General features: G+C 41.0%; 1 long non-coding RNA gene across 2 annotated transcripts; it reads left to right on the forward strand.

The window, feature by feature from the left end:
* Nucleotides 1–1,084: 1,084 nt before the first annotated feature.
* LOC307036469 lies at nt 1,085–11,117 on the forward strand. Of its 2 annotated transcripts, none has more exons than XR_013807365.1 (2): nt 1,085–1,710; nt 7,072–11,117. It is a non-coding gene; the product is annotated as an uncharacterized lncRNA (long non-coding RNA). The 2 variants fall into 2 exon arrangements; XR_013807366.1 differs by having other exon boundaries at nt 7,080–11,117.
* Nucleotides 11,118–24,063: the final 12,946 nt, after the last annotated feature.

The following is a 24,063-nucleotide window of genomic DNA, read 5'->3' on the forward strand; positions in this document are numbered from 1 at the left end:
GCAGCGGAATAGCTTCAGGGAAACGAGTAGACGTACACATAATGGTGAGCAAATACTGTTGATCCGTTTTTGTACGCGGTAAAGGGCCAACACAATCTATCAACACCCTGTCAAAGGGCTCACCTATAGCCGGTATGGGATGTAACGGAGCTTGCGGAATTTTTTGGTTAGGCTTACCGACAACCTGGCACACATGACAGCAGTGGCAAAAGCTAGAGACATCCTTCTTTAAACCTGGCCAAAAGAAATGTTTGAGAACGATCTGATAAGTTTTAGTCACGCCCAAGTGTCCCGACCATTTACTCTCATGCGCTACAGATAGTACATCGTGACGGTAGGGCGCCGGCACAACTACCTGATGCGCTACACTCCAGTCAGCCTCAGCCGTAGCAGTGAGGGACCATTGGCGCACTAATATCTCCTTATCCAGCACATAAGCTACCTTCTCACCCCTTTCTTTGCTATTACTCACCACCTGCTCGAAACACTTCGCAAGCGTCGGATCAGCCCTCTGCGCAGTGAGTAAATGCTCTCGGGTTACCGGGAGTGTCGAACCGTCAACAACTGGGCTGGCAGGTTGCGCTGGCGCAGTAGCCACAGCAGGGGAAAGGGAAACCACAACTTCTGATCTTTTCTCCGGCATCTTGTCATCTGTAAACAGTGTCCCAAACATAGTATCATCTAGAGACAAATCTGAGTCACTCTTACGCGCCTGCGCACGGGTGACAGCACAAATGGGGAAAATGTGGGCATTTGTTACCTCAGACAGTACAGCCTGCGGAGAATCCAATATTTCAAGCGCAGGAGTTACCTTACCTCCTGCAATGTAATTTCCCATTAAGAAAACTATACCACGTATGGGTAATGCTGGGCACACAGCAACAGGGAATAATCCAGTAATTAATTTAGATTGTACATGTACATTGTGTACGGGCCGGGGCACATAACCCATTTCAAGGCCACATAATATTGATCCATACTGTTAGAAATTAAAATCAATGTTGATATGGCGTAATTTGAATTAAATACACTATTTGATTTAAATCAGTTTTATTCTGAAAAACCGGAAGTTTTCAGTATTAGCTTAACACTTTTATTCTGAAAATTCGTCACTTCCGGTTAGCATTTAGCATCTGGCGGAATCATACGATTTCAAACCTTGAACCAAGGTGAAATGACATGTGATGTTGTACACTGAGCACACTGGGATTAGCACTCATTTATTGACGCTGAATAATGTGTAGCAGGGAATGTTTAAATAACCACAGACGCCAGAATGATGCAATTTAGCTACAGAAAAAGGCAGGAATTGCATTGGACCCGCCCCCCAACAACGCCGGCCAATAGGAGAAGACCTCAGATGACAACAGGAAGAGCAAGCCAAGAATTGAGCTCTTCGACCCCCTGACCTGAACTGACCGGTCGGATGTGGAGAGCGCCTCCACTCGCACATTTCATTTTGTACACCACCGCATATTTTGTGTAATTAAATGCTGTTAACTTTTATAAGCTTCCCTTGACTCTTTTCAGTCTCTCCTGCCTTCAGGGTTCTAGAATTGCTTTCAATTTGGCGTCACTGGGTGGACCTGAAGCAGGATAGAGCTGAGTAGAGGGGAAGGCTGCAAGCTAACTAGCATCACACCAGGCTGCACAAAGGGAGGACAGGCTACAGACTCACTGCTGGAGTTTTTGGCTGGGCCTAAACGAAAGGTGAGACAGTTACCTGTTCAATTCAAAAACTGTATAGTTAAATAACTTACATTAGGTGCAAGCGTTGGTAGTGATCTGTAGATTGATCTGTGGTGATAATGTGGTGATTGCGAGTGGTGTGGAGATTGTATATAGTGTTTCTCTTCATCTCTGTTGTATCCTCGGCGCCGCCCGATAAATGTAAATATTACATAGTATTAAGACCTTCTGGGGAGGTACCAGACTTGATCTGGTTTACACTGGACTGGGTCCATTCATGTTAGTCTATATGTTTGATGTGTTAAACTGGCGTAGTCTGGTTTAATAAAGTATATTGTGTGGAGTTTTTAAGCCGAAAAGTATATTTTTGTGCAATGTTCTAAGCCGAAACGATTGTGTACAAGATTGGTATGAGAACAGCTTTTAAGGTCAGCATCGAAATAATTTAGAGCTAAGATAAATGAAGATTGTGTTGTTTTGTATTGTCAAGCAGTGTGGTTTTAATCTGCACATGTTGAGTGTTCCCCTTCCCCCAGTCACATGAGGTTTATGCTATACTGCTAAGCTAGTTAGCTAGCCAGTTGGCATTACTAGATGATGAAGTAGTTTGAGTGAAGATACAACTGGTAATTACTGATTAAATACACAGGGATGGTGTAGATCAGGGGTCGGCAACCCCTGGCACGCGTGCCAGCATTGGCACGCGGCACCGTAACCAGAGGCACACTAGGAATAAGTGTGCAAAATATTTACATTTTATTTTCGGATCCTGAACGAGACCGCCGCCAGAGCGCGTCTCCCCGTTACCTGCAGAAGGAAGCCATGCACGCAATGCAGCCCCGCTCTCTTTATCTCCAGGTGACTTTCTGCCGCTTTCCTCCGTGGCGCAGTGCCGATTGTTTCACCACGGAGGAAAGCACTTCACAAATTGCAGTACACATAAGGAGCTGTACAAATGCCGCAGTTTTTGCGTGGCTGTGTGTGTCTTTAGTTGAAATCCCAGTGGCGATCTGCTCATCTCTCATAGAAATAATATGCTACAAAGGGGCGGACTGGCCATCTGTGTGTTGAACGTTCCTGTCGGCTCCCAGACCGTAGTCGAAGAGGGCAGAAGCAACAAGCTTGAGGTTCAATAACCCACTTTAGCTTAAATGACTGGAGAGAGGCGAGCTCTTCTTGGGAGGCCGTTGCATTTATTTAGCTGTTCTTCTGTTTCACAAAATACATCACAGAGCTCTGTTTTTCTGCTTCCTCGTTTCACTTCCAGAAATATACACAAGTTCCCTCACTCTCGCTCTACCATCCACAAACACACATGGACAAGCCACCCTCCCCCCTCTCTCTCTCTCTCTCTCTCTCTCTCTCTCTTAAAAGGGACAGCGATCTCATCTCACTCTGTATGACCCTAATATCATAACATGTGTGCTCTGGAGAATCACAGAACGGACGATCGTCCTTATTATTATGCTGTTTAAACCAATTATTTAAATGTGTTTGTTAAATTCGGCATCATGTAAGTTGCGCTGACAGGTCCACACACTGCTTCCCCGCAGCGAGGCTCCCCCGCCCTCCTGCTGATAGTTGAAGAGCGTCAAGCTCCTCACCTCCTCCCCCCCCCCCCCCCCCCCCGTTGATAATTTTCGATCATTGGCACGCTGATAACATTTTTTTTTTTAAATGGCACTTCATATCAAAAAGGTTGCCGACCCCTGGTGTAGATGAACGTTGAAAGTAGATTGAGTTGTTTTGTTTTTCATGCTTTTCAAAGAAAGTCATTTGAACTTTATTATTTTGGGGAAATAAACAGGAAGTAGGTTTATGAACCGGAAGTGCTAGTTGATACATTTGAGAGGAGTTCAAAAATAAAACAGCTCCCCTAGCGGACATAATAAGTATTACAGTTAATACATTCTTCACCACACAGATAAAGATTACAGGAGGTTTCTTTGAATTTAAGTATTGTAGTTGACTCATTTTATGACATTTGCATAATTTCATAAACTTGAGTATACACTGTACACGGTTTATTTGGATTTGCACCATATTCCTATTTTCATATTACTAAGTCAACTCCTGTTCATTTTTATTTCTTTATTCAGATTTAAAAATTTGCATAATTTCAAGATGTTAATTTAATTTGTCTAATTTTGATTTTGATTTTCCAACATTTTAATTTATTTGAAAAAAAAAAACAACAACCAGATTTTAAAGTTAAGTCCAGGTGACATAGGATATCTTTATAAAGAATACAAAGGTACTATTCAGAGGATTAGTTTTTCATCTTTGATAACTTAATAATATTATCCAAGTACTTAAACATGTCGCCAAAAGACACCAAGTTGAGACCAGTCACAGAGCCAGGCTCAACTGCAGATATTAAGGAAAGGGTAAAAATCAGATCGGATGCTTTAACAGTTTCGAGTAAAAGACAGAGGAGATGGAACCAAATGGAGAAACTGTTAGAACAGTGGCAAACGAGAGGATTGATTCCAGCAGACGATCAGCCTGGACCAACGGAAGCCCATAGAAAAGCTGTAGTTGAACATGAGAATGCTGAATACCTACAACAGGAAAAAGCATGGATCAAAGCCGGACAACCCTCTTGGTATGGACCTGAAAACATTGCTATGAACAGAGCTGAAAAAAGAAAAGCTATTGTTGCAAGTCTGGTATTCCATCTGGAAGATGCCAGCCAAGGATTGACAAACAGCTTACATGTGGTAGAACTCAGCAGAAGAATGGAAGAGGAGACCAACAGAAGAATGGAAGAACTCAGCAGAAGAATGGAAGCAGAACTCTGCAGAAGAGGGGAAGAATCCAACAGAAGAATGGAAGAACTCGGCAGAAGAATGGAAGCAGAACTCTGCAGAAGAGAGGAAGAATCCAACAGAAGAATGGAAGCAGAACTCTGCAGAAGAGATGAAGAATCCAACAGAAGAATGGAAGCAGAACTCTGCAGAAGAGAGGAAGAGCAGCTCAACAGAGGAATGGAAGAGAGACGAAAAGCAGATGAAGCACATAATGACATTATTGAAGAGAGACGAAAGGCAGTTGAAGCCCATAATGACATTATTGCCGAAAGACAAAGGGAGGAAGATAAATACCAACAACTTCTGGTGGAAAGACGACAAGAAGATGTAAGATTTCAGGACATGAAGGCAGATAGACAACAGAGAGAAAGGAGAGAACAAGAAGAACGAAGAACTCAAAGAAAACGCAGAACAAACTACTCTCCTGACTATTCCGAAGGACAGGGAGGTGAAGATGACGACGGCGGCACACAGTCTGAAACCAGTAGACACTCCCCATACCATGAACAGTCACAGCAACAACGCGGTTTTGCATCTCCTCCTGAGAATAATAGTAGCAACGAAAATGAGCAACATTACCCTGGGAAATGCCCCAAAACGAGAAGAACCAAAAAAACTAAAAGATCCAAGACCGGTGCACATACCTCCATGCCATTGATAGCGGCTGGAAGAGGAGGATTTCAATACCAATCATGGACTCACAGAGACATGGAAGCATTAGTGGCAAAACTACCTCCACTCACGAAAGGAGGTCAGAAGTGGGTGACTGATCTGGAGAGATACACAGCCCAAGACCACCTGTGCTTGGGAGATATGAGGGCCCTGCTCGGACGGATTGAAGGACGACTGGAAGCAAGAGCAGTAGATTCCGAGGCCAATTGCACGCACGACCCAGATGACACTTCATTCAACTACATCAGGTCGAATTATTGGGCTGCTATTCGTCACATCTACCCGACAACACGCAGTTTACATGCCCTCACCGGCCTGAGGAAAGGCACGGAGGAAAACATGCATGCCTTCCTGAAGAGATGTGAAGGAGTGTGGGAGGACTGTACTGGAGAACGACATGACGTTTCGCTGGCTGTCACAATGCTGTGGAAGGACGCGGTCATTAAAGCCCTTCCCCAATCAGTGCAGGCACGCCTTAGAGATGTGGTGGGGTTAGAAGCTAAAATCCCAGAAGAATGGAGACTACATCTCATTCACCATGACATCAAATGCCAGGAAATAACAAAGGAAGATGATGAAGAAACAAAGAAACTGGAAAAAATACTTTTGAAGATGCAGGTGGCTGAGAAAGATACTGAAGCTAATCAGATGGCCATACTAGCAGAGAAGGCAGGGTGGATACCTCCAACAGTTCAAACTCAGGAAGAACCAGAGAATCAAATGCAGAACCAACAAAGCGGAGGAGGAAGTGTATGTCCACAAAACCAAGTTCAGCAGATACCTGTGTATCTTCCTACGCAAGTACAGCCACAAGCACCGCAGTATCTTCCCACACAATTCCAGCAACAGCAAATACCTGTGTATCTTCCTACACAAGTACAGCCGCCAGCTCAGGTATACATTCCCATACAGCATCAACAAAAGGGACAATGGAGAGGAAAGCAACGCTCAAGAGGAAGAAGAGATGGTGGCTGCTTCATATGTGGTGATTGTAGACATTTGGCCAGAGATTGCCCCACTCAGTAATATCCACCACAAGGTATCACCTCACAATACAGAGGAGAACCAATGTTAGATATGAGAAAAATTGAGGCGGAAGCATATGCCAGGGCCATGACGAATATTTCTGTTGGACCAGGGGATTGGGTAAATGTAAAAATCCACAAGATGAAGCTGTTGCAACCTGTATGGAGTGGACCGTGGGAAGTTGTAGAACGCACTGCAGATGCACTCCGGATCAAAGTTAAAAAAGGAACATGTTGGCACCCACTTACACAGTGTGTAGCCGCACCGCTACATTTGCAGAAACGGCACGGCAGTTAGAACTGATTTTGGAAAACTGGTTCAAAACAATAAGGAATCGAACATTTTTACAACGACAGCACCAGGAAATGAGTAAACTCAAGAATCCGTAGAGTGTAAATACATAGAGAAAAACACATTTTTATACTCGAACTGTTTGCACGTCATAGACAAGGGATTTAGACAATATAAATAAATGTTCACTAAAAGTAATAAGTATAATGGAAAGTAGACATAGGCCTACACTTGAGTCAAATGTCATTACTGTAATCTGATTAGTGTGCTCTGCAGGTTTACTATTGTTCTAAGTAACAGTGGGATTTAAAATATTGGAGAAAATATGGAGATGTTCTTTCGTAGTGTGTGAAATATGTGATGCTTGAAACATGTAGGCGTTTCAATTTATAGGAGAAAATGGTTTCCTGAAAGAGTCAGGTTGGGTAAATATGTAGCAATGGATGAAACAATTTTTAGAGGGAGTATTTGTAATATCATTAGTAGACATTCATTGTGTTGTTTAGATGGCATTTAACAACTAAGACGGATAGTATGATTAGAAAGGGACGGAGTGGAAAGGGTTCGATTTATTTAACCTCAGTGTGCTAGATTTCTTATAGATAATGCGTCCCGAGACCTGGACTCCCCCTCTGAGTCAGAAAGGCTACGACCCCGTCCCGCCAAGCAGACAAAAGACCTAACCCAACAGGAGACTCCTCCTTCTCCATCAAACAGAAAGAGAACCAGAGCTGAAACAACAACAACAACAACAACAACAGAACTGCAGCCAGAACTATCTCCACCTGAGGCATCCAGAACCAAACGGCTTGCTGACATACAGAGATACTCTCATCAGTCCCTCAGACCGGGCATGAAGTTCCAAGCTGAGCCACGAGATTTGGCAAGAGCAAAGTGTGAAACTTGAGAGCAGAATCCGCCCTCCATATAAACAGCGAAGAGACTGTAAAGGAGGAGATGACATATACAAAGCAGTGCAAGAACAGTGGCATGATGTGGGCTGCAGATGTAACTGGGCCAAAGGCTGCCTAAAAGAGTTACAGCGGATGGATTCAAGAGCTGATGGACTGAAGAGAAGACAGAATCAGAGGAGTTGGCATGGTCGATTAGAAGTGAGGAGGCCGGGGTCACGGCTTGAGACAACCAGAGGAGGAGAAAAGGAGAACGGGAATGAGTGAGTTTACACATAAACACAATTATTCACAAACGCACATAAAAGAGACCAAATTTAAATAACTTGAATTGACTTGATAAATACGTAAAGACAAACAGATTTATTAACCATGAATTAATCAATTTGTAAATTAAAAATAGCAGTAAAGAGGAAACTATTAAAGTAAAATGAGAATATCACACTGAGGGAGACATGATGGAAATATTCACTCCACTTTAAGCAGTGGGTGTTGTGGACTACAGAGTAGAACCATATGCTTCAATCTTTTCATCATGTTAACAAATTATTCTTTTAGAGATTTTTATTCACGTGTGAATAAAGTAGTGATCTCATTTGTTACAATATTGATCACCATTAAAAGGATAGTTTTAGGAACCACTCTATAAGACACATCTGTATTTGTATGGATCATGTTAAAGGAAGAGCTCGTGCCAAGCCAAATATAGTATTCCAATCTGAAGTGTTGATTTCTCCATTGTAGCATACTTATTACCATAGGAGGGCTTTCAGATGGAAATATGAAATGACTTCTGTTTTAAAATCCTTGATAAAGGAGGGAGTAATTGTTACATGTTCGGACACCCAAGGTTCCACACACTGCTAAAGAGTTTAACGTTGTTTTTTAAGTGGACCAGAATTGAAGATAGATGAGCTATGAAATACATAGCAGAGCTACACAGATCCTAGTAATGGTTTGACTCAAGATAATAGTTATGTACACAAGTTTCTGAATTAGATCTATTAGACATTGTAATACTAATTAGGTGTAAATGAATTGCAGTAGTAGTAGTACTATAAGGAAGTGAGTTTTGTACCAAGTTTCAGGAAAGATGGGAGGCAGAAGTCCAAAAGGAAAGTTAAAACCATCTTGAAAATCATAGTTGAAATCGTGAATGAATAAGGAATGGCGCTCCACATATGACATATTTTTGTAGATAAAGGGAACCCGCCTATGCTGAAATACCTCTGAAAAGACTCTGCAGAGCACGACATGGCCAAAAGACTGAGACCAAATTACCTTTGACCCTGACTGACAGTGTGACAAAAGCACTGTCAATGACTGACCCTGGGGTCAGTCACCAAACCAAACCTGACTTGACAACCAGATAGTGTGAGTGTGAATGAATGCTGGCATGTGATCAGTGTAACTGCATGATTCTAAAACAATAACTAACCAAGCATGTTTTTGGACTAACATATTATTTTGGAGCTCCAAGGGAAACGAGAGGTTTCCTAAAAATTCCATAAAAAGGGGAAACCGGACATGTGACCCGTTTCTAATCTACTTGATGATATTTTATTCCCACAGGAGTTGGCGGTTTGCAAATGTAAAACTCAATCTAAAATCTGAAGATTTTGTTTCTTTTGGGCCTGAAAGACGGAGAGAAACACTTATTTTCACTGAAGTGTTTACTGTGGAAACAATAATAATGGATCTAAAATTGTAAACAATGTTCGTTATGTCCCTAACCAATATTTACCTGAAAGTGTTTTCCCCCTCCCCATTACAGGATTTTGTTACACATGAGTTCATGTGTAAATAGGGGGGAGTGTGTATAATGTATAATGTCAACATGTAAATGTAAAATTCACAATTTAAATTTTTTCTTTAAGGATTGAAAGAAACTTTCCGCCCCAACCCAGATGTTCAAACTGAGCATTGAAGATAGTTTTAGGATTAACCTGCTCCATATCTAGGGATAATATACTGTTTGGTGAATGTTGACATGTTTCTAATATTGATTGAGTTATAACCGGTAACACAGATGCAGAATCAGTGGCCAAGGGGCTACTGTGAGAGATCTAATTCCAGAATGGAATACCGAAAAAGTTGACCTGTGATAATGAAACAATTTTGTAATATTTCAACAGATATTAAAGTACCTGAGGTTTGAAATGTAGAAAGAACATATTACAGTTAAGCTGAAACATTGTAATGTAATGAGACAGAATTTAATTTTGACAACATCTTGTAACTAGCCTGGTAAAGAAGTAAAGGCCATAGACTTTATTGTTTAGGTTATTATTATCATTATGGGGATATACATAGAAAGACATTTGATGACAGTATGTTGGATTTCTGTATTCATTTTTCAGCTTGATAATAGATAGGTAGAAGCAGTATTGCCAGGTGCAATCGATGGGATTTCTGCACACGATCCAAGCAGAGAATGACGTACCTTACAGGACAGACACACTCAGGAAATCATTCACTCTGACATCATCATGACTTTAGTTGTTTTTGAATCATAATGAAATTGTATTACATAACGTTAGTGTGTTTTTACCACAAACAGGAATAGTTAATTGTTATATTAGATTTGAGAAAGATTACAAGGATTTTATTTCGTTCACCAAGAAGATGTTTTTTGTTTGTAACATATGCCAAGTAGTAAGATTCAAATATCAGCAGGTTCTGAATTATTATTCCTCTGTCCCAGAACCAACAAGAATGTGGATGGAGAGAACTATATCTACTGGAGCCAGCAGAGATTCGTAAATTACACCTGAGACACAGTAAAAGGATGACACAAACAGTTAGATAAAAACAGACCGATAGAATGGTGCTAGACTTGTTTAAATAAAGAGTAATATTTAGCTATTTTTAGATAGTTTAATCCTTCTTATACTTTGTAAAGGAACAAGTGCCTTTACACCAGATACAGTATGAAGATGATTTATGATGTGAAAGGAGGGCGTTAGACATTTTCCATACCAAGCTAATTGCTGCTATTTTGCGAAGTGACATTAAAGGTTTAAGATAGAAGTTATGCACAAATTAGAAACTTTATATTTATGATGAATATGTATTCTTATTTGTATTTTTGACTTTTATGAGTTATGTACCATGCAATGTTCGGATGAAGAATGCATTGATTTCAATATTATTTACATACCTTAAATGGTATGTAAGGAGGGATTGTTAGAAATTAAAATCAATGTTGATATGGCGTAATTTGAATTAAATACACTATTTGATTTAAATCAGTTTTATTCTGAAAAACCGGAAGTTCTCACTATTAGCTTAACACTTTTATTCTGAAAATTCGTCACTTCCGGTTAGCATTTAGCATCTGGCGGAATCATACGATTTCAAACCTTGAACCAAGGTGAAATGACATGTGATGTTGTACACTGAGCACACTGGGATTAGCACTCATTTATTGACGCTGAATAATGTGTAGCAGGGAATGTTTAAATAACCACAGACGCCAGAATGATGCAATTTAGCTACAGAAAAAGGCAGGAATTGCATTGGACCCGCCCCCCAACAACGCCGGCCAATAGGAGAAGACCTCAGATGACAACAGGAAGAGCAAGCCAAGAATTGATCTCTTCGACCCCCTGACCCGGAACTGACCGGTCGGATGTGGAGAGCGCCTCCACTCGCACATTTCATTTTGTACACCACCGCATATTTTGTGTAATTAAATGCTGTTAACTTTTATAAGCTTCCCTTGACTCTTTTCAGTCTCTCTTGCCTTCAGGGTTCTAGAATTGCTTTCAATACCCACACGCTGATTGGTCGGAGAATGGCAGGGCAGATGCAACAATCACCGACTGGGAACCTCCAGTGTCTCGTAGGATGCGGATGGGTCTCTAATCATCCGACTCACCTGTTAACGATATCAATCCCTCAAACACAAAAGGCTTAAAGCAGGGATCTATTTCTTCATCATGGTCGGAGGGAGGAATATTGGGTGACTCCGCATTAATTAAACCAATGCCTTTCGGCCGGGTCAGACTTGGTGGTTGCTCCTTACGTTTACGAATCATGCAGTTAGCAATAACATGTCCAAACTGATGACAATAGTGGCACTCTCTCTCCTCTCTTGTTACCCTATACACATTCCCCGGCTCAGAGGGTGCAGCAGACACACTGTGTGCCCTCTCAGTAGCGACAGGGGAAAACACAGTTTTATGCATCAACACATATTCGTCAGCCAATACAGCAGCTGCGGAGAGAGACACTCTCTGTTCGTTTATGTATCCCACAATGCGGTCAGGCAACCCCCTTTTAAATTCTTCCATGAGAATTAATTCTTTCAGAACAGAGTACTCTGCAGCGTTACACGAGTCAATCCACTTTGTAAATAACATCCCTTTCTCCCTGGCAAACTCAACATGGGTTTGATTAGAACCCTTTCTATGGTTCCTGAACTTCTGCCGGTAGGCTTCGGGAACTAGCTCGTACACCCTAAGCAGTGTTTCCCCTAGGTTTACTGCCTTGGCAGGGTGCTGCTCGAAAACAAATGTCGGGGCGCCCACATTTTTGTTATCCTCTGGAGCAGAGAGGAGCTGTGAATTATTGTTATCGATATCGTACAGTAACAAATGTATTTGGACATTAAAAAGTAATACAGTACAGTGTTACACTATACTGTATTACTTTAATTTAAACTGTATTCCCTTCTTATCATGTTGTCTACACTTCTTCCTTTCATTGATACATTTAAATCACCTGACTACAGCATATAACATACCTGCTGCAACCCTGTGCTGCTGCTGCTTCTCTCTGCCTCATCCTCTATTGCTGGAGGCAGCTCCACCTCATCTGATCTCTGATATGAAAGCAATCGTGTTATGATCATATTGAGCTATTGGTGTTAGTGTAACATTAAACAAGCAGTCTACTTGTCATACATTGCTGACGATACATTTTAAGTGGCAATTTGTTGAGTCACTGCCGCTAAATGCCGGTAGCATCAAGCTAGCAAGTCCTGCATTAGCCTCACATCAACAGGTGTAGACAGAACATCCAATTATCCTGAGCTAATTTACTGAATAAACCAACTCACATCTCAATACTGTAGTTCAAAACCGGGTTACCTGCTCCATCTGTGAGCTATTTTTAGAATGCACACGCTACGTTCGTTGTCGCGTTCGCGCGCGTCCACCTGGGCAGGCTGTGTGTGTCCTTCTCCCGTGACGATAACGGCTTGCGGTTAAAAAATAATAATAAACGAATTTGAAACTTGGGGGGTGTTAGAAATTAAAATCAATGTTTTGATGGTATAATGTAGCTTAAACATACCGTCAGTTCAAACGCTCTTTTATACTGAAAAACCAGAAATTCTTGTGCACAAGCAGTTAAGCTTTTATTCTGAAAATCCTTCATCTACGGTTAGCATGTAGCATGTGGCTAATATACGATTTCCTAAAGAGGTGAACTGAGGAGCGAAATGACTTGGTGTGGTGAAAACCGAAACCTACTGATTTAACACTACAACGATAGATGTCGAGATACTACCATGTTGAATATTAAATGAAGGTACAGTTTATTTGAATACATTATTGTTTACAGACGAGAGTAGCATGTGACAACATCCGGAATGACCGGCAACCAAACGAGCCGAGAAGTATTGTTTAGAGTATTGATTACAGCGTTTAGAATGTGTTAAATGAAAAATGATGAAAGAGAATATGAGGAGAAACGGCGTGTTAAGCATATATTGAATGTGAATAGAACCTATCCTCTGTTTAAATGCAATAACGGACATTGGAGACGAGGTGAGCCGGCTGGCGGGGAGGAGCCAGCAGAGGATATATATAGCAGCGCCGGAGGAGAGATCCGCTGTCTTCTTCTTGCTCAGGAGAACCGGATCACAGCTGTTTGTCTGACGGAACAATATTCTGTCTGTAACACTACCGCGCCTTTTTTAATTAAAGTATCCCATTTGAATCTTTTCAGAGACTCCATTTAGTCTCATTTTAAAGCTTCTCTCCTGGACGCGAGAATAAAGAACATATTTAACAATTGGCGAGCTAGCCCAGGATCTCGCAAAACCGGGAGAGACTACAGCAGGCTGCTTGCTGGACCCGCTGGCATCCGTTCAGCACACAGAGAGCTCAAATCAACTAGGTATGGAGAAACCTGTTATATCGAATTCTTCAATAGTTAATGTAGGACAATGTTAGTTCTGTGTGTTTGACGGCGGCCAGCGGATCCTGAAAATAGCTGTGCAATTTAAGTTAAAACAAGCCTAAATTGATAAGTATTGGTAGCATTACCACGTGGCGTTGCTTTGTTACAGGCAGGGTGAGTTCAATTTCTTTTTTTCTATTTAACCCTGCATGCTATTCGTTTGTCTGTTAGTACATGTCGGCTAGAGGCCAATCACTATATGTGTCTTTTGTGGCGTTTTACGTTTTACGTGAATGGTTTTAGGCCATTAAGCAGTCGGGACTGCTTGAGGCAAAGACACAGCCAAAGTTTGAAGCTAAGGTTATTGGAGTGAGTGTTTTGTGTAACAACAGCGTGAGGCTGTTTTAAAAAAGTCCTATTTCAAGGGAAAGGCCTGAGTAGTTTGAAGCTCTCAGTGGTTACACCATTCTGTTTTTCAAGACATTGCGTTGTGGATTACGGCAGGAAGTGCGACATTCGTGCGTTAGATAGACGATATTCTTCTAATTGTGTTTGCTTAGCGTCCTATTTGTCCCATAAATAGCGTGTTTAAACAGAAGAAATGACCATACTGGCTCTTAAAGTCAAAACATTTACGTACATGGGTAGAGGGCTATGACGTAAGGGTATGAGGCCCATTTATCATTGTAAACTAAATGGAAATGTTATTTTAAACTACAGTGTTGTGTGTTGAATTTACTAGACAAAATATCACCTCACCAATTTCAACTCCAGGTGTTTTCTCAAATCCCTTTGTTCTTCAGGTCAAAGGTTGGAAAACCAGTTGCCATTTTGTCTTGACCTCATGTTCACGGTGAGCCACACGGCAGTCACCATTTCATGAAATGCTAATTGAAGTACTCTGTTTGCTTTAACACACTGAGGCTAGGCATTCCATCTTCTAAAGAACATCATACTTCTTGTTAGAGTTAGAACTATTGGAAGTACTTCTGCTGGTAAATGTGTATTGGCGGTTTTGTGAATATTCTTCTTTGCAAATGTGTTTTGGCGGTTATGTGCTGTGTTGTTTAACCATAGTGTAAATTCCTATTTTAAAGATATTTTTGAGGAAACTAAGTTTCTCCTTTGTTAAAAACGAGTCAGTTTTGAAACAGCTATTCCCTAGTGGATTAAGCTGGAATTTAAAATAGCGCACTCTGGTGGTAGTACAGAATTATTACCCAAATAGCGGAAACACCATAACATTGTGAATATTCTTCTTTGCAAATGTGTTTTGGCGGTTATGTGTTGTGTTGTTTAACCATAGTGTAAATTCCTATTTTAAAGATATTTTTGAGGAAACTAAGTTTCTCCTTTGTTAAAAACGAGTCAGTTTTGAAACAGCTATTCCCTAGTGGATTAAGCTGGAATTTAAAATAGCGCACTCTGGTGGTAGTACAGAATTATTACCCAAATAGCGGAAACACCATAACATTGTGATTTTGAACCAAATTCATATTTCAAAGTCAAAACCATACACGGTACAACTTTATTTTAACATTTCATATTTTAATTTTGCATATTTTTTATATATTAATTAACTTTATTAATATTTTACCTTAAACTTAAAAAAATAAAAAAAAAAATCTATAAAAATAATAAAACTTTGAGCAAAAAAAATAAAAAAAAAAATAAAAAATTAAAGTTCGGACGAACAGCAACGAAGGTGCTAGTCAGAAGATTAGTGCTTCATCTTTGATAAGTTCATAAATAATTAGAGAACATGTCACCAAAACAAACTAAGTTGAGACTAGACGCAGGGCCAGGCTCAACTGCAGATATCAAGGAAAGGGTAAAAATCAGATCCGATGCTTTAACAGTTTCAAGTAAAAGACAGAGGACATGGAACCAAATGGAGAAACTGTTAGAACAGTGGCAAACGAGAGGATTGATTCCAGCAGATGATCAACCTGGACCAACGGAAAAAGCTGTAGTTGAACATGAGAATGCTGAATATCTACAACAGGAAAACGCATGGATCAAAGCCGGACAACCCTCTTGGTATGGACCTGTAAACATTGCTATGAACAGAGCTGAAAAAAGAAAAGCTATGGTTGCAAGTCTGGTATTCCATCTGGAAGATGCCAGCCAAGGATTGACAAACAGCTTACATGTGGAAGAACTCGGCAGAATAATGAAAAAGGAACTCAACAGAGGAATGGAAGAGAGACGAAAGGCAGTTGAAGCCCATAATGACATTGTTGCAGATAGACAACAGAGAGAACAAGAAGAACGAAGAACCGGTGCATATACCTCCATGCCATTGATAGCGGCTGGAAGAGGAGGATTTCGATACAAATCATGGACTCACAGGGACATGGAAGCATTAGTGTCAAAGCTACCTCCACTCACGAAAGGAGGTCAGAAGTGGGTGAATGATCTGAAGAGATACACAGCCCAGGACCACCTGTGCTTGGGAGACATGAGGGCCCTGCTCGGACGGATTGAAAGACGACTTGAATTGAGAGCAATAGATTCCGAGGCCAATTGCACAAATGACCCAGATGACACTCCATTCAACTACATCAGGTCGAATTATTGGGCTGCTATTCGTCACATCTACCCAACAACACGGAGTTTACATGCCCTCAACAGCCTGAGAAAAGAACCGGGGGAAGACATGTATGCCTTCCTGAAGAGATGTGAAGGAGTGTGGGAGGACTCCACTGGAGAACGAGTATTTGGAAATCCAGCTACATAGAGCCACATATGTCACCACAGGAGGGAGAGGTTGAATGTTATTTAAAAGATAGAGTAGAATATTGCATTTACACAGAGCATCCACAGATTAGAAGTAGTAGCAGACTATTTTTGTAATTATGAGAAGGAAAATACATTACGAGTGATGTTGTTCCCCCACACAGAAAACTATTGTGTCCACACAACTAGTGAGGTCAAGAAGACGGGCTTCCACCCAAAATATGCAAGGGGCGGCGATACACCTGACGTGAAGCTGTCCAGACCTGAAAACAGAAACACGATTCTGCTGTGGTGAAGTCTGGCTACAAAGGGAGGTGTCCGATAGGGTCGCTTGTCTCAAACCAGTGAAGAAGTCAACAAGAACCCAGCTGAACTAGAGAGTGACTGTTAACGGGAGAACAGTGACGGAGCGACGGAGACTGGCCCAACATTTTCCAGCCAGTACATAGATGGACCCCGTCAGAAGACCGGGGCTGTGTTTAAAGGGGAACTTCATTTATTGTTAGCCAGAAGTGCAGTTTTTAATCAAACAATTATTTGATTTATGGAGTCAGATTACATTTTTCTCATAAACACAATTTTATAATCGGTCTGAAGTGTCTGTTTTAAGGCATGAGCCGCAGATTAAATAACATAACACTGATTGAGAGCTTGGATGAAGAAGTTGTAGGGTTTTTACAACAGTTTCAGGAATCAGTCTTTATTTATTTATTCTTGAGTAACTTTACTGATTTGTGGTGTTGTGCGTAAGGCAATATCTCATTTGAGTGAGGGGCACCAGCCCTTCATGCAGGTCACTCTCTGAGAGAATAGTTCATATTTTCCCTCCAGTTTGGAGAAATATTATTTTATCATATGTTAGTTCAGCAGTGTCAACCAATCCTCTAATCCTAGAGTTATCGAGACGCATTAGCGACACCAGAGGTATTGTTTTTCGCAGCAACGATGACGCATAATACCATTACAAAAGCCATTATTGAAACAAGTAAACTATTAGAAGTGCTAATTGCTGATTTTTTTTATAGTGAATATGCATTTATACCATCAGAAAACCATAAATCATACGATATTTTTGTACCCCTTGTGGGTACACGGAGAAGTTATATTTATTTAATGCAACGTTATGAGTTTTACATGTCCTGTACAGAATAGGGTAATCATTGCAATATTAATTGAGCATTTTATGCTCAAAGGAGGGAGTGTCATGATTATACAGATATGTTGATTTCAGTGACGTTGTAGTTAATAAATAATAACATGTAGTCAACAAGAGGTATGCCGAAGCTCGGGCCTTCTCCAAGGAGGGAGTGGTCCAGTTTTAGATATTAGACAAATAGAAGTGGATGAATATGTCAGAACTCTTGAGTAATATTATGCAAGTTTTGTCTACACAGCAGGCTAGGAAAACTACAGAGATACCAGACGAGACACCAGAAGAGACTCCTGTTCGGCCAGGTGATTGGGTGAGGGTGAAAGTTCACAAAAGACAGTGGGCTGATCCCCAGTGGACGGAAGCGTGAAAGGTTGTAACAAACTTCACACGCGCTCCGGTTTAAAGGTAAAGAAAAAGGAGCAAATTGACACCACCTCACACATTGTCACCCTTCACTGGCAACTTCCAGAACATTATTGGGAGTTAGGACTGATTTGGCAGAGCTGGAACAAAACAATAAATAGAAATAAGATAAAGATAGAAACAGCTCAAAAGACAAATTGTCTATAGATTTTTATAGATTGTACATTAATGTGAATACCTATTTTTTGTTTTACATCTGTAAAAAGAGTCCAATTTGTTATGTTATTTTTGTACTCATTATTTAAATTCTGTAACGGACACAACCAGGTTTAAAATAGAGATGATGAGAACAAAGCCAAACCAATTGTGGGGTCCCCTAGGGATAAGAGTCAGAATAGCATTGTTGATTGTGCTCATTACACTTGGCACCTTTCTGGTTGGAAGGGGAGTACAATATTATGTAAGACATGGATCCATTAGTTCACTCATAGAATGCCCACATCACTAACAAGACTCCAGCTGTGTTTCAGAGACTTTCACTTATCCCCAGAGCCAAAAGATCAGCTGAGCAACAAGAGGAGGAGTTAGAAATACTCGGTCCCAAACAAGAGGCGGTTATAATCAAGATGATTCACCCCCTTATATGCAGTTCTTGTATCAAATGATGAGATGGGTTTAAGTGATCGGGATATGTAAGTGATGGGGATTTACAGATTAGGGGAATCTCTAAATACACTGGATCCATGTTTTAGTCTGTACCAGAAACACCCCCTGTTAAGCTATGAACAACCGATCGGTGACCTGAGCACAATTATTGAAAATGATTACAGTTGACACAGGCTACTAACCCACAAGTACAGCTTTGTACGTACAAACTCTATGAACAAGATTTCCCAGCAGATAGTGGCGACATTGCAGATATGTCCAGTCACCAAAGTTAGTACGGTTCTAAATAACAGTGAGATTTAAAGTGATGGAGAAAATATGGAGACGTTCTTTTATAGTGTGTGAAATATGTGGTGCTTGAAACATCTAGGTATTTAAATTTATAGAAGAAAATGGTTTCCTGAAAGAGTTAATTGGAATAAACATGTTACAGTGGGTGAAGGCAATGTTTAGGGATATGGTAAAATTATTAGTAGACATGAATTGTGTTTAGATGGCATTTAACAACTAAGATGGATAGTAAGATTAGGAAAATAGAGTGGAAAAGGTTGGATTTATTTTACCTCAGTGTGTTAGAATGTAACTATACGTAATGCCTCCCGAGATCTCTCTCTCTCTCTCTCTCCGCCTGTCAGAACGCTACGACCCCATCGTCCAAGCAGACAAAAGACCTCACCACGGAAGACTCCTCCTCCTCCATAGAACAGACAGAGAACCAGAGCTGAACCAACAACTCCAACGCTGCATCCAGAACTATCTCCACCTGAGGCACCAAGAACCAAAACCAGGTGACATAAAAAGGCACACTCTCATCGGTCCCCCACAGGACATGAAGTTCCAAGCTGAGCCACAAGATTTGGGCACAAGAGCAGAGTGTGGGACATGAGAGCGGAATACGCCCTCCATGCAACAAAGTAGAGACTGTAAAGGAGGAGATGAAAAGCAAAGCAGATGGGACACTGAAGAGAGTTACAGCGGAAGGATCCAAGAGCAGATGGACTGAGGAGAAGGTGGACGGAGGAGAGGAAAGAACAGAGGAGTTGGCATGGTCCGGCAGAATGTGAGGGGGTCGTGGCTTGACAACCAGAGGGGGAGAGAAGGAAAACGGGAGTGAGTGAGTTTACACATAAACACACTTATTCACCAACGAGAAATACGTAAAGAAAAAGATTTATCAGCCATGAATTAATAAATTGGTGAATTTATAAAGAAAAAAGAGGAAACTATTAAATAACCCTAAAAACACACTGAGGGTAGAACATATTATTCAATCTTTTCATCATATGAACAAATTATTCTTTAAGAGATTTTTATTCATGTGTGAATTTGGGGAAGATTGAACTTGTTACAGTATAGACCTACAGTTTAAAGGAATGGTTTTAGTAACCACTCTATAAAAGCAGACAAATCTTTATTTGTATGGAAAATGTTAAAGGTAGAGCTAGTACCAAGCCAAAGATGGTGTTCCAATCTAGAGTATTGATTTCTCCATTGTAGCATGGTTATTACCTCAGGAGGGAAGATTAAGGTGGAAATAACATTTTGTTTTTCGTCCAAGATGTAGAGTTTTAAAATGACACTGGGCAAAGAGCGAAAGCAAAGTTTAATTTAAAAAAAAAAAACTAATGTAGTTGGGAGTAATACATGCGGGGCCTTGGATCACTCATTGTGATGGTACATATTTGTTACAACAAACATCGTTTAGGGAGAAGGGGTCGCTCAACCCACCCTGCAGATGTTTTAAATCTTACTTGCAGCTTCAGAGGGAGCGCACGGCACCAGAGTATGAGTTTTAAAAGACAAGCGCCACCAGCTCCTAAAGGTCATCCATTCACCAGATGACCTGACTTTTAGAGATGTTATTTAAAGGAGAAACATATCTGCCATAGGTGTAAATTCCTGAATTAAACTACAAACCATTAATGAAATGACTTCTGTTTTTAAAATCCTTGTTAAAGGAGGGAGTAATTATCACATGCTCGGGCACCCAAGGTTCCACACACTGTAAAAGGGGTTAGCATAGTTATTTAAGTAGACCATAATTTAAAATAAATTAGTATAATGCGTTATTGATATTCCACCGGTTTTCACACCATTTCAGGGACTTTATCACTGCATTAGAACAGACCACCCAAAGGTACTGAGTAGGAACTTTTAAGTGATGAAACTCTACAACTGTTGTAACTGACCAAAATCTTCTCCCAGAAATGACTGTCTAGAATGCCGTACCCCAGAGTAGAACGCACAACGGCCCCTTCTAGAGAACATATTACTTTCATACCTTAAATGGTATGAAAGGAGGGAGGGTAAATTTCTCAGGAGGAGACAGTTACAAATGCTAGCAGAACAAGACGACCCATCCCGTATACAGATGTGGATGACAATGATGAGTTAGTTTAAATGATATGGATGTTCGGAGATGAGATTGATCAATGAATGTCCAGCCGATGTGATTCTTTAAATGATGAAATCATGTGAAGAAGTGAGCAAAATTAAAATGGAGTGAATCCATTTCAATTTACTTCATACTATTCCAAGATAGTATATTTTTATTATTCCAATTAATTTTACACTATTCTAAGATAGTCCATTTTATTTGACTTTATTATTTTATACTATTCTAATATGGTAGATTTCATGTTGTATAAATCATTGCTATTCTAAAATGGTTTGTTTCTTTTCACTTTGTAAAAACAAGTGCCTTAACACTGAGCGTGGTATGAGAACGGTTTCTGTGAAAGGAGGGAGGAAGAAATGTTCTGATACCAAGCCATTGCTGCTATTTTGAAGAATGATATTGAATGTAAACACTAGAAGTTATGCACAAGGGAAAACTTTTATGTTTGAACACAGACAAGAATTTATTTTGTATTTTTGTAAAGCCGGCTGTGAAACCATTCCATTTGATTGTATGTTTGTTAATATGAGATATGTAATATGCAAAGTTCAGATGAAGAACTCATTGATTTCAGTATTATACACACCTTTTAGGTGTGTAAGGAGGGACTGTTAGAAATTAAAATCAATGTTTTGATGGTATAATGTAGCTTAAACATACCGTCAGTTCAAACGCTCTTTTATACTGAAAAACCAGAAATTCTTGTGCACAAGCAGTTAAGCTTTTATTCTGAAAATCCTTCATCTACGGTTAGCATGTAGCATGTGGCTAATATACGATTTCCTAAAGAGGTGAACTGAGGAGCGAAATGACTTGGTGTGGTGAAAACCGAAACCTACTGATTTAACACTACAACGATAGATGTCGAGATACTACCATGTTGAATATTAAATGAAAGTACAGTTTATTTGAATACATTATTGTTTACAGACGAGAGTAGCATGTGACAACATCCGGAATGACCGGCAACCAAACGAGCCGAGAAGTATTGTTTAGAGTATTGATTACAGCGTTTAGAATGTGTTAAATGAAAAGTGATGAAAGAGAATATGAGGAGAAACGGCGTGTTAAGCATATATTGAATGTGAAAAGAACCTATCCTCTGTTTAAATGCAATAACGGACATTGGAGACGAGGTGAGCCGGCTGGCGGGGAGGAGCCAGCAGAGGATATATATAGCAGCGCCGGAGGAGAGATCCGCTGTCTTCTTCTTGCTCAGGAGAACCGGATCACAGCTGTTTGTCTGACGGAACAATATTCTGTCTGTAACACTACCGCGCCTTTTTTAATTAAAGTATCCCATTTGAATCTTTTCAGAGACTCCATTTAGTCTCATTTTAAAGCTTCTCTCCTGGACGCGAGAATAAAGAACATATTTAACAGGGGGACACAAACGGGCAGACAGCAGAGCTCGTGCCAATAAAGCAGATTTGTTTGACTTTTTTACACTTTGTTGTTCTCCTCCTTTCCTCCGCTCTTGTCTCTGATTGTGAGCGCGAGTGTTTGCATTCGTGTGTGTGTGTGTGTGTGTGTGTGTGTGAGCCCCGCCCTTCAGAAACAGAGCGGAGGGAGAATGTGAATACGCAAAGCAGTGTACACTGAAACATGAACACATTGGATAAATAACATGGCGTTTAGTTTATTTAATAAAAGAGCACATGTTCAATGGGAAAAGTGACCGTAGATAGATGACTTCAGTTGAAATTTGGTGCTATATATTTTTTTTTTTTAAAGAAAAAACAAAATAAAAACAGCTTGAATTTCAGGCAGGGCGCGGGGCTCCGTTGGCAGGGCGCAGCGCCCCGCCAAGACAATGGTAGGGGAAACACTGCTAAGTATGGCACGCTTCACCAGGTCGTAACTTAAGCTGTCCTCTAACGAAAGAGCAGAAACTGCCTCTTGAGCTCTCCCGTGAAGCCCACACCGTACTAACAGCGCCCAGGCTTCAGCCGGCCACTGTAGTGCCGCTGCAATGTGTTCAAACGCACAAAAATACGCATCCACTTCAGTCCCGAGGAAAACCGGCACTAATGCTACATTTTCCCCTACATTGAAGGCAGGTGGACGAGAAGGAAGTGAAAAGCTTTCTCTAGGATTGCAAATAACACCAGATGCGCGCAGTTCGGAGTCTAGCTCCATCTGCCGTATCCGGACTTCCTTATCTGCTTCGATTATTTTTGCCTCCAACTGAAACTGATACTGCCTGTCTTGCTCCCTGTCTTTTGCCTCTAACTGAAGTTGCCTGTCTTTTGCTTCCAACTGAAGTCGGGCGAGGCGGACTTTAAGTTTATTCCATTCCCGGGAATCTGTACTACCAACCGGAGAGGGTGGACATTTACGAGGCGGCCTGAGCAGTGCTTCACACGGCTCGCCCCCCTCGCTGCCATCACTCTTTTCTTGGCTAAATGTAAACTCCGCCGCCTGCCTCTGATTTAACGGGTATTCAGTTAAGGCGTTAGACCCTGGGAGCTCAGCGGGCACAGTACTAGTAATTCCCTTCTCACCATCGCATCCCCCACCAATGCCTTCAACTCTTCCTTTAACATCTGCCGACTCACCACAAGACTGAAGTGCCGCGCTATTTCTATCAAATCGTCCTTTTTACACCAGTCCAGCTCCTCATAGGACGGCCAAACTAAGAACGACTCTAAGGCGAAGGCTGCCATTCTCGGGTGTACAGCCCACACGTATTTACAAAAAGTGTTTGTTGCTATAACAAAACCACCTATAACCCCAGGGATTCTATTAAAAGTATCCCGGACACGAGCCCCCACGTGTTACGTTCCCTATTGGGCTAGGGGAGCCAAAGGGGAAATAACACGACCAGAGTGGTATTGGTAATAATAAGTGGTTTTATTACAACAAGAGAGAACTTCAAAAGGAAGTTTATAAAGAAACAAAACCCTCCCGTTACACGGGGTACAAAATGTGACTCAAGAAAGATGCACACACACAGCTGTAGCTGGTCTACAGGTGCTAATCACCTGGGTCTAAGCTAATATGGTTTGCACAGATAACAGCTGGTCAACAGGTGCTAATCACCTGGGTCTAAGCTAATACTCCTACACAACGTTACACAATAGAAAGGTACAACACTCTAATTGCACTCGGCTAAGTATCTGCGGATTACAGGGGGAGCTAACAGTATAACACACATAGTAAGTATCGCGAGGCTAGCGGCGTCTGTCTCCCTACACAGAGCCTCCAGAATGATCT

This window comes from Notothenia rossii (assembly GCF_949606895.1).
Source record: "Notothenia rossii genome assembly, chromosome: 4".
NCBI lineage: Eukaryota > Metazoa > Chordata > Actinopteri > Perciformes > Nototheniidae > Notothenia > Notothenia rossii.